We start from the raw sequence: 12,082 nt of genomic DNA on the forward strand, positions 1-12,082 counted from the left end.
CTGTGCAGTCACCTCTTCTGCCGATTTCCATCTGGATTTGAATCTTCCAGGCAGACTCTCACCTACCAGTATTACACTGGCCACTGGACTCTAACTTGTACACTCTACGCTATTGTTTATTTAAGGAGTTTTACTCATTATTGCACATGGTTATCATATGCCTTAGCTCTACACATTTTTTGTTTATATCTGTATGACTTTGTTTGAGTGTTAGCTGCTACAGAAAGTAATTTTCTTTTTCACTCACCACTTTCAGGTTTAAAGTTAAGTCAAGTTAAAAATTTCAGGAAAACTGAAATTAATTGGAATCTGGACAATGGGGACCCGTCGGCATGTATCAAAAATGACACCGCCAACTCCGGGTGAACCTCTAGAAACCCTTTCACAGCCCCCACTGGACATAATGGCAAACCCGGTAAAGAAAAGACTTGAACCTTCCTCCCCTTGCCCACCCGTTTTGGATCTGTGCAGAACTAGGGATACCCTATCCTCCCTGTAGTTGACCTCCTACTATCTGTTCTCCAATCCAGGCACTGTCACCCAATTTTCAAGGTTCTGAGAGACAAAGTACAGAACAAGGAATTGCATTTCCGGGCCCTCCTGGTCCACCTTGGCCTGATGCACCAATGACAGCCATTCTTGCCATACCTTACTGTGTGCAGCCCACGTCGCCTCACCTACTGACCTTCTAATCCATCCGGAGATGAACCCAAGGCAATCTTCCACAGACAATCGGGACAAGGAACCCCGCGTTGCTCCGCTGCTGTTGCCAACTCCCGGAATCTGTCCCACTGAAAGCGAGACAAAGCGTCAGCTATGACGTTCTCAACTCCTGGAAGGTGAACTGCATAAATAAAAACATTTAACTGCAGACATCTCAACACCAAGTGTTGGAGCAGTCACACCACCAGAAATGAGGCTGAGACCTTATTGATGACCTGTACTACCCCTAGATTGTCCCCGTGGAAGCACACTTTCAGATCCCTGAAAGACTCACCCCACAACTCCACGGCCAGCACCACCGGAAACAATTCCAGTAACACCAAGTTACAGATAAAACCCGCTTCCTTCCACGAATGCGGCCAGGATCCTGCACTGCACCAGCCCTTGAAGAAAGCCCCAAAACTTGTTGAGCCGGCTGTACCTGTGTAAAGTTCCAGATCGAAATTACTAACTGGCCTGGACTTCCACAATGCCTGCCCGTTAAAAGATTCCAGGAAAGAGTGCCACACTTGCAAATCCTCCCTATGTTCCTTTACCAGAAGCACAAAATGCGTGGTCGATGTGACCCCCGCCGTACTTGCCGACAGCCATACTCTCCCCATTGGTAGTATTTGACACGCAAAATTCAACTTAACCAAGAACGACTGCAATTTCCGAAGCTGAACCTTGCGCAATCCCAAAAGACACTGAATCTCCTCCTTGAGGGCAACCAGCTTGCCCTCCGGCAATGCGACACTCCATGGCGCTGGAGTCCAACATAATGCCCAAGAAACTGTGGTTGGCCCCTCTGTCTTATCTGGGGCCAAGGGGATACCAAAATGATTAGCAATGTGTCCAACGTAGTCGGTAGCACCACGTAGATCCTTGAGGAGGCTGGGCCTTTTGTTAGCAGACTCCCCGACACAACCCTTCCCTTGCTTGAAGCAGTGGGACAAGGGGTGGGCACCTCCACAACCAGAACACTTGTGCTTGTACCGCCAAGCACCCCCAAACTTGCAAGAACCCTTGTTGTACTGCCAACAGACCCCTTTCTTTATTCCGGCCGATTGTCCAGGGGTAGAAACTCCATCGGCCCCCCTTAAAAAAACTGATTTGGGGCCCGTGCCGATTTCATAAGCCACATCCACAAACTAATGTCCTTGTGGTCTCACCTCAGGGATGGGCATAGTGCCCTCCGCTGCTTGTTGTACCTCAGCCAGGCTATGCCCCCTGTAGACTCTGTAGGCCTCTCCAACAGAGTCCAGGTAACAGAAGAGTGACAAACAGTGTTTGGGGTTCTTTTCCCCAATCATGCTGGCTATAATGGCGAAACCCTGTAACCAGTTAGGGAAAGTCCGTGGGATCAGTCTGTACCGCCTCTTCTCCTCGTTACATAGTAGGTGAGGTTGAAAAAAATCACAAACACAAGTCCATCAGGTACAACCTATGTGTCAATATTACATTGTATATCCCTGTATGTTGCGGTCGTTCAGGTGATTATCTAATAGTTTCTTGAAACTATCAGTGCCCCCCGCTGAGACCACCACCTGTGGAAGGGAATTCCACATCCTTGCCGCTCTTACAGTAAAGAACCCTCTACGTAGTTTAAGGTTAAACCTCTTTTCTTCTAATTTTAATGAGTGGCCACGTCTTGTTAAACTCCCTTCTGCGAGAAAGTTTTATCCTCATTGTGGAGTCACCAGTATGGTATTTGTATATTGAAATCATATCCCCCTCAAGCGTCTCTTCTCCAGAGAGAATAAGTTCAGTGCTCGCAACCTTTCCTCATAACTAATGTCCTCCAGACCCTTTATGAGCTTTGTTGCCCTTCTTTGTACACACTCCATTTCCAGTACATCCTTCCTGAGGGATGGTACCCAGAACTGGACAGCATACTCTAGGTGCGGCCGGACCAGAGTCTTGTGGAGTGGGAGAATTATCGTTTTACCTCCTGGAGTTGATCCCCTTTTTAATGAATGCCAATATTCTGTTTGCTTTGTTAGCAGCAGCTTGGCTTTGCATTCTATTGCTGAACCTATCATCTACTAGGACCCCCAGGTCCTATTCCATCCTAGATTCCCCCAGAGGTTCTCCCCCCCCCCCCAGTGTATAGATTGCATTAATATTTTTGCCACCCAAATGCATTATTTTAAATTTTTCTACATTGAACCTCATTTTCCATTTAGTTGCCCACCCCATTAATTTGTTCAGATCTTTTTGCAAGGTTTCCACATTCTGCGGAGAAGTTATTGCCCTGCTTAGCTTTGTAAATTGAATAGGATTGGTCCGAGCACAGAACCCTGGGGGACCCCACTACCCACCCCTGACCATTCCGAGTACTACCCATTTATGACCAAACTCTGAACTCGCCCTTGTAGCCAGTTTTCAATCCTCGCCTTATGATCCATGCCAACGGACCTTATTTTGTGCAGTAAACGTTTATGAGGAACTGTGTCAAATGCTTTTGCAAAATCCAGATACAACACGTCTACAGGCCTTCCTTTATCTAGCTGGCAACTCACCTCCTCATAGAAGGTTAGTAGATGGGTTTGGCAAGAAAGATTCTTCATGAATGCATGTTGATTACTGCTAATGTAGGGGATGACATTTGAGATCAAATGTCATACGCATTGTAAATTTAGTTTTTGGCCTTAGGACAATAAAGGTTCTGAGGGTTAATTATTGTAGGTAGGCCTAACACCAGTCTGGCCAGGCTATGTTTAAAAGTTCTGCCTGGTCATGTGAACGGTGAGGTGTGCATGACAGTCTAGAACCAAGTCTGGTTGGATGTTTGGGTATCGGCCCTCTCGGAGCCAATCAGCGGGAGTGCCGGGGCCCGCTGGGGATTCTGGGAAGGGGTACTTAAACAGGTGTGGGTCTTGTGTTCAGGGTTCCGGAGTTGTTCATGAAACCCGTGAGGTCTGTTCTGGTTCCAGGACCGGGGTCGCCCCGTGAGGGGTCCCGGTCACGGGGTGTTCGACATCCCGCAACATGTTCCTGTTAGTGGCCTCTGATAGACCTGCCTGGTGTGGGGTAGAGATCTGTCTTTTCCCAAATCTCGGAACCTGCTTGTCTGAGGCGCAGTAAATGAGGGAGGATTCAAAGTGTCCGGGTGTGCTCTCGGCTTGTAGGGATACCACAGCTCGTGGAAGTGACCGGGGGAGGACTCTTCGGAGGAGGGCTGGCAAGTGGCATCCTGAGAAGTGCCTGGTACCATATAGGAAGTGGGAAACGTTCCAGGTACAGTTGGAAAAAGGTTCCTGTATACCCTCAGTTGACTGTTCAAGCTTTGAGTCAACGTGCTGACTGCCATGATCTCTGGCTAGAGATCTGTTCATCCTTGAAGTACCCAGCTGCGAGTGGCTACTCTCTGGGTGGAAATAGAGACTTTGCTAAACCTGCAGTTCAAGGTGCCTGAGTTCTTCACCCGTGCCCTCTGTTCCCTAAGAGACTGTGCTTGTGAAAGTTCTACTGCAAAATAAACCTTTTTGAAAGGACCTCATCTGTGTCAGTGTACAAGTCATTGGGTATCAACCCTGGGAACCCCTAGACGCGGAGGAGCAGGCCGAGAGAAGGTAACCGGTAAGCCCATTAAGTTAAGGCCACCCTGCAATGGGTTATGGCTGCTACACTAATGATACTGTTCTCATTACTAAAATCTTGTATATATTCCCTTATCGTCTCCTCCAAAAGTTTACATACTATTGATGTTAGGCTCGTCCTCCTTCTTGGTCTCCTTTGGCTTAACCCTATACAGATTGAACTTTTCCAGCGGCAGCAGTGAGAACAGTTCCACATACTCACCTTTCCAAATTTTTCCACGGGCCTCCGGTTTAAGGTGCGCTCCTAGGGGCCCTTCAAAACACACATACACCTCACATTTTGCAGAGTCGGCTAATCTAATGGCCGACTGTTTGCCAGTGGCCTCCCCTGCCATCCCAGCCTTGTCCCCCGCTGCCATCTTAACTGCTGACGCAGACTGCCCCTGCACCACAATCTCCACCATGGTGGAGGGAGCCCCCCAGACATGGGAGCCCCAGTTGCCACCCCCCCGCCAGGCCACCGATGGGCTAACTTGTGCACTTGTCCCTTGTTCAAACCGCTTGACTAATTACTTCAACACAACCGGGAACCATTGCAATCCCATATCGGCCCCGGCAGCAGTGGTACTATGGACTGAACTAGCCTGGGGGGACCCTGCAGGCAACTTGCCCATGTGTCCGACCCCTCCCTCCGTGACCTAGGCCCACCCCTAAGAACCACGTCCTCTTCACCCTCAGACTGCCCAGAATTAGAAATGTTTAAAATGGACTTACCAGGCTGCCCAGGAAGGGTCCCACCAGCCGAAGGTTCTGCCTCCATCACCGCCGACCACCTCTGGAGCTCCTCTTCTTCCTACACCAACAGTTCGCCCTCTGACCTTTGCACCGACATCCCGTCACCTTCTAACGACAGCCCTCCAGGGGAAGTGTCCCTGGATGCCAAGGATCCATGTGGCAGCTGGCCCCTCCTCCTCTCACCAGATCCATCCACGACTTGCTCGGCCACGGGGGGCTCTTGGCAGTCTTCTGTCCTGCCTCCGTCCGCGGTGCAGTACTCTGCAGCTGCCTCCTGGCAAATTGATAGCTGCCGGCCGTGGCAGTGTGGCTGCTCCTTCTCCTGATGTCGGGCGGGCCGTGTGGCTGCTCTGGTGCTCCCGGAGCACCCACCTGCCTAACTCCATCTGTGGGGGGATTCCTCCCGGGACCCCCACCCGCGAGCACAGTGGAACACTTGGCGGGTGGTCCCAAAGGGGCCCAAACGGGACTCCCTGTGTGATGCTGAGCTCTGGGGGAGGAGTCCGGGGAGAAGCGCTCCAGGGGCCTGGACCTCCGAGCTTGCGAGGACTATCACGACTTGTGCATGGAACAATGAAGCCCTCGTGGCTGCTTTTTCTCATGGTCTCTCAGATACCATCAAGGATGAGATAGCAGACAGAGATATACCCACTGAGCTGGAGAAGTTGATCACGTTTGCCATCCTCATTGATTCCAGACTCCGAGAGACTCTTTTTTTTAAGGAGCACTTGCAGAAGCCTCCTGTACGTTTGTCTCCGAGCTTTGCAGTCCCACCCGTGCCTCCATCCCCTCCCATGCCTCCTGGTACCGAATCGGTCAATGAAGGTGAACCCATGCACTTGGGTTTCACACGTCTCTCTGCGGATGAGAGAACTTTTAGGAGGAGGGAGAGATTATGCCTTTATTGTGGCCAGGCAGGTCACTTTTTGAAGTTTTGTCCTACCCACCCAGGGAACTCCCAAACCTTGCGGTTCGGTCACAGACAGACCTTAGGTGGCATTGTTTCCTCTCCAGTTATCCAGAAGGAAAGCCCCTGGTTTCGGTCACTCTTTCTTGGGCTGAGTCGTCAATCGAGATACAGGCTATAATTGACTCTGGGGCTGCAGGCCTGTTCATTGATGCTGCCTTTGTATTGAAGCACTCGATTCCGCTGCAGCTGCGTGACACTCCACTTGCCATTGAGGCTTTTGATGGGAGACCTCTACAGCCTGCCCATGTGACTCATAAGACTGTTCCGTTGTCCATGGCCATAGGGGCTCTTCACCGTGAGATAATCCAATTCCAGGTTATTTCCTCACCTAAGTTTTCACTGGTTATTGGTTATCCTTGGTTACAGAGGCACAACCCCTCTTTTGATTGGCTCCATGCTGAGATTTTCTCCTGGTCACCACAATACAGTGGGACATGCTTCCAAAAGTTAGCCAAGGTTCTGTGCACCTCTTCACTCTCCTCTCTGCTGGAGGAGTACCGCGATTTTAGCAATGTCTTTGACAAAGGTCAAGCCGGTAGTTTGCCTCCACACTGGCCGTATGATTGCGCAATTGACCTTCAACCTGGTGCCATACCCCCTGTGGCCTGGTTTACCCTTTGTCGGTCTTGGAGGATAAGGCCATGGAGGAGTATATTGCAGACACACTATCTTGAGGTTTCATCCGCAAATCCTCGTGTCCTGCTGGTGCTGGTTTCTTCTTTGTGAAGAAGAGGAGTGGTAAACTGAGACCTTGTATTGATTATAGGGGTCTCAATCGTTTCACGATTAAGAATGCCTATCCGATTCCTTTGAATATGGAGTTATTTGACTGCCTCAAGGGAGCAACGGTTTTCACAAAGCTTTATTCAAGAGGGGCATACAATCTCGTGAGGATTAAGGAGGGCAGCGAGTGGAGAACTGCAATTAATACCAGAACAGGCCATTGTGAGTACCTCATAATGCCTTTTGGCCTTTGTAATACCCCAGCAGTTTTCCAGGAATTTATTAATGATGTCCTCCGAGATTTGTTGCAGTTATTTGTGGTGGTTTATCTCGATGATATCCTCATATTTTCAAAGTCCCTGGAGAGCCATCACACAGATGTCAGTTGTGTGCTTCAGAAACGAAGAGAGAACAATCTCTATTGTAAATTGGAGAAGTGCGAGTTCCATTGTGAACAGGTTAAATTCCTGGGCTATGTCATTTCCACTGCTGGTTTTTCAATGGACCCAGAGAAACTTTTGGCAGTTCTACAGTGGCACCAACCTGTGGATTTACATCCTCTGCAGTGTTTCCTGGGCTTTGCCAACTATTATCGGAAGTTTATTCGTAACTTCTCATCTCTGGTCAAGCCCCTGACTGATATGACCAGAAAGGACGTTAACCCACAGAGCTGGTCTCCGGAGATCATTATGGCCTTTGAGAGTCTCAAGGCTGCCTTGGTTTCTGCTCCTGTGTTGGCACATCCTGATTCTACGTTACCTTTAATCCTTGAGGTTGATGCTTTTGAGACTGGTGTTGGCGCTCTTCTGTCTCAACGTCCTACCTCTGGGAGTGCTATGCATCCTTGTGGCTACTTTTCCAAGAAATTGTCACCTGCAGAGAGCAATTACGGGATTGGTGACAAAGAGCTGTTGGCGATCATTTTAGCCCTGAAAGAATGGAGACATCTCCTCAAAGGTAACACTGTGCCGGTTCTCATTCTTACTGACCATAAGAATCTCACATTCTTGTATGAGGCTAAACACCTCTCTCCCAAAAGGGCACGATGGGCTCTTTTCTGGTCAAGTTTCAATTACATTGTCTCATTCTTACCCAGTATGTAAGGGCTGACGCCTTGTCACGACAATTATCCTACACTTCAAAGTTGGAGCCAGTTCCGGTTCCTGTGATTCCTCCTTATCATATTCTGGCTATGGTTCCCACCAGTCTCACTTCTCCTTTGGGTGACAAAATACTTTCTGCTCAGGTCCATGCTCCTCCTGAGACTTACCATTCTCCCAACTCTTTTGGGCCATTTCCCAACAATTCATGTGGCCTAGTCTATGTGCTGATGTAACTGCCTTTGTAGCTGCCTGTTCCATGTGTGCTCAGAGTAAGACTCCACGACACCTTCCAGTGGGCCTCCTACAACCCATACCCAATGGAGAGAGGTCCTGGACCCACTTGTCTATGGATTTCATTGTGGAGTTACCCAACTCCCAGGGCAACACAGTTATCCTTATGGTGGTTGGCCCGGTTCTCAAAGATGTGTTATTGTATTCCACTTAAGAAGTTACCCACTTCTAAGGAGCTGGCTTCCATTTTTGCTTGAGAGATCTTTCACTTACATGGGCTACCCAAGGTGATTGTCTCTGACAGGGGTAGTCAGTTTGTGTCCCGGTTCTGGCGAGCCTTTTGTGCAGAATTGGGAATTCAGCTTGCTTTCTCCTCTGCGTATCACCTGCAGTCTAATGGGGCCACAGAACGAGCCAGTCAGTCCTTGGAGCAATTCCTAAGTTGCTATATTCCTGACCATCATAACAACTGGTCAGACCTATTACAATGGGCAGAGGTTGCTCACAACAGTGCCTTAAATTCTGCTTCTCGGTTGTCCCCGTTTATGGTGAATTATGGTTTCCAACCTTCTATATTGCCTGACTCGTTTGTTCCGTAGAATATTCCTGCATTAGAGGAGCAGGCTTTGCAACATTCTAATGATAGGTACAGACTCCATGCTGACCGCAGACACCTGCCTGCACCTTCCTACCAGGTTGGGGACAGGGTCTGGCTGTCATCTCTCAACCTCTGACTTCATGTTCTCTCACAGAAGTTCGCACCTCGGTTTATTGGGTCTTTCCTTATTCTTTGCAGGATTAACCCAGTAGCTTACTCATTAGACCTTCTTTCTAATATGCATATTTTGAATGTCCCCTGGCTGGGGACACCTGATGTAAGGAGGGACTCTGCTAGCTGGGGACACCTGATGTAAAGAGGGACTCCAATGGGGGCATCTTATGTAGGGAGGGACTCCACTGGGGGCACCTGGTGTATTAAGGGACTCCGCGGGGGGCACCTGATGTAAGGAGGGACCCTGCTGGGGGCACCTGGTGTAAGGAGGGACTCTGCTGGGGACACCTGATGTAAGGAGGGACTCTGCTGGCTGGGAGCACCTGATGTAAGGAGGGACTCCAACAGGGGCACTTGCTGTAAGGAGGGACTCCAAGGGGGGCACCTGATGTAAGGAGGGACTTAGCTGGGGGCACCTGATGTAAGGAGAGACCCCGCTGAGGGCACCTGGTGTATTGAGAGGCTCCGCTGGGGGCACCTGATGTAAGGAGGGACTCTGCCGGGGGCACCTGATGTAAGAAGGGGCTCTACTGGAAATGCCTGGTGTAAGGTGGGACTCTGCTGGGGACACCTAGTGGCATTTGGTGGCAAGTGACATGGCAAGTGACATGCTTAGGGCTCTCACTGATTCTGTATTATAGTGAGTTGAACTATTTAATTGTATATTACAATGCAATAATAGAAATAATGCGCTTCAATCATCCTGACACCATAACAACCATGGTGCCGGGATGATTGAAGCGCTAACACCAGATGTTTGGAGTATCTTTATCTGCTGATTGTTAAACTTTCTGGAATACACATATTTCTATTTTGATGTATGATCTGGGCCTGCTGTCCCTCCATCACTTTCTTTCCTTCTTTCTGTCTCCTTCCCTCCCTCTTTCTTTCTTTCTCTCTCAATTACTTTCTCCTTCCATCCCTTGTTCATCTCAGACTCTACCACCACACCCCCTTTGAGTCATGCCCTTTAAGCCACGCCAATTTTCGGTTAAATCACACCCATTTTTTGCCACCACATTTTTCTTTCCTCCATATGCCCCCCCTTCAAATGAATGCCCCACCCCTAATTATAGCAAGACTCCACCTACCAACAAAAAAGTGTCCCTATAAATATTTTTGCAATTTTTGCAACTATGCTACTGATAACATGACATAGTATTATTGTGTATACCAAAAGCTACTCTGTTTTGCATGCATTATGTATACATACCTCCCAACTTTCTGAAATGGGAAAGAGAGACGTCTATTAGCAAAAGTATGCAGGCATAGGACATGCCCCCTGCCACACCCCCCTTAAAGGAGAATTATACAAAAAAGATTGGTTAAACCCACTACCACTAATATTCCCGTTATATTGGCTTTTGAAATTGACAAATTCAGCTATTTAGAAATCGGATGAAAGGTTTAGCACTGGGAAACACTTTTTGATAGATAAAAAGTGCATTTTATATACATCTATATGGATCAGACCAAAATGAGGACCAATGAGGGACAGAGAGACATTGCTCCAAACCAGGCACAGTCCCTCGAAATCAGGGACAGTTGGGAGCTATGTATACATGAATGTGAAACTCAAAATAAATAATGAATTAAAAAAAATAAAAAATAAAATGAATGTGACAAGGTGACAACGCAAGAGTACATTGGAAGATGGTTGTCACACAGGCAGGAAGTGGCTAAACAAGAACATTTATAGTAGGGTGCACTAGGTATTGTTTTAATGAAAGTGTCAGATTTGCAGAGAGGAACATGTATGAGATTTTAGGTTTAGAGCACATTTCATGTTGTGGATCCTCACAGAGCACACTATGGTCTATTATTACAACCACTGACTCCATATTGAGGGAAGTAGATAAAAAAAAAACACCCAGCAACATGGCAGATTTGCAGTGCGTTCCAAAGGTATGCGAGGCGTGGAACGCAAGCCGGTCACGTGCCCTCTCCGCAGTACGGGGCCGCTCTAGCCTGTGTTGTGCTGGGTTTCTATGGCTGTGGGCGGGTGACGTCATTTGGAGTCAGGCTGCACAGTCACTGCCGGGTGTTGTGCGCAAACAGCGACGTTGAGGAGAAGAGCCCGTCGTGAGGGGCCTACATGGTGAGAGCGGGGCCCCGGGCCCCTGGGGGGGCGAGGAGGCTGGATAATAACTAGAATACCAGAGAGGGAGTGAAGAGAATAAAGGGGCAGAATAGTATGGGGTGTGTAAGGATTTTACAGGGGGGCACAGGAGGGTGTGGGGGGGAGGGGAGTCTGCATAGGGGGGTACAGGGAGCTTATATTGGGGGGAGAGTGCAGAGTAAGGGGGTAATGGGGGGGGGGGGGTATAGAGCGAGTGGGCAATGGGGGGAGTAGAGTGAGAGGGTGATATTTGAGGGAGGGGAGGGGGGGATGAGGGGGCAAAAGATAAAGGGGAGTAATAGATTGGGGGGGGGGTGATAGAGGGAGGTAAAGGGTTGGGGGGGGGTGATAGGGGGACAGAGTGAGGGGGGGTAGAAGAGTGGTGGGGGTGGGTGGTCAGAGTGACAGGGAGATAGGGGGCAGGGTGGGGGGGTGTGGTAGGGGGGCAGAGTGAGGGGGTGGGGAGTGATAGGGGGGCAGAGTGAGGGGGTGAGGAGTGATAGGGGGGCAGAGTGAGGGGGTGAGGAGTGATAGGGGGGCAGAGTGAGGGGGTGAGGAGTGATAGGGGGGCAGAGTGAGGGGGTGAGGAGTGATAGGGGGGCAGAGTGAGGGGGTGAGGAGTGATAGGGGGGCAGAGTGAGGGGGTGAGGAGTGATAGGGGGGCAGAGTGAGGGGGTGAGGAGTGATAGGGGGGCAGAGTGAGGGGGTGAGGAGTGATAGGGGGGCAGAGTGAGGGGGTGAGGAGTGATAGGGGGGCAGAGTGAGGGGGTGAGGAGTGATAGGGGGGCAGAGTGATGGGGTGAGGAGTGATAGGGGGGCAGAGTGAGGGGGTGAGGAGTGATATGGGGGCAGAGTGAGGGGGGTAGAAGAGTGATAGGGGTGGGGGTGGGTGGTCAGAGTGACAGGGAGATAGGGGGCAGAGTGAGGGGGGTAAAAGGTGGGGGGGGGTGATAGGGGGGCAGAGTGAGGGGGTGGGGAGTGAGGAGTGATATGGGGGCAGAGTGAGGGGGGTAGAAGAGTGATAGGGGTGGGGGTGGGTGGTCAGAGTGACAGGGAGATAGGGGGCAGAGTGAGGGGGGTAAAAGGTGGGGGTGTGTGTGGTAGGGGGGTGATAGGGGGGCAGAG

The 12,082-nt window shown here is 49.9% G+C and overlaps 1 protein-coding gene across 2 annotated transcripts in view; it reads left to right on the forward strand.

Moving 5' to 3' along the window:
- OSER1 (oxidative stress responsive serine rich 1) overlaps positions 1-12,082 on the forward strand; it is an 88,236-nt gene that overhangs the window by 48,788 nt on the left and 27,366 nt on the right. The window contains exon 1 of one of the 2 annotated variants that reach the window (XM_077460212.1): positions 10,789-10,936. The exons of the other annotated variant lie outside the window; for it this stretch is intronic. The gene's annotated coding sequence lies outside the window, so the exon portion shown is untranslated. Of the gene's footprint in view, positions 1-10,788; positions 10,937-12,082 lie in introns of those variants that run through there. 2 annotated transcript variants of the gene reach the window in all.

This window comes from Lithobates pipiens, unplaced genomic scaffold (genome assembly GCF_037356315.1).
Source record: "Lithobates pipiens isolate NorthernLeopardFrog02 unplaced genomic scaffold, aLitPip1_a1.2 Scaffold_28, whole genome shotgun sequence".
In the NCBI taxonomy this organism is placed as follows: Eukaryota; Metazoa; Chordata; class Amphibia; order Anura; family Ranidae; genus Lithobates; species Lithobates pipiens.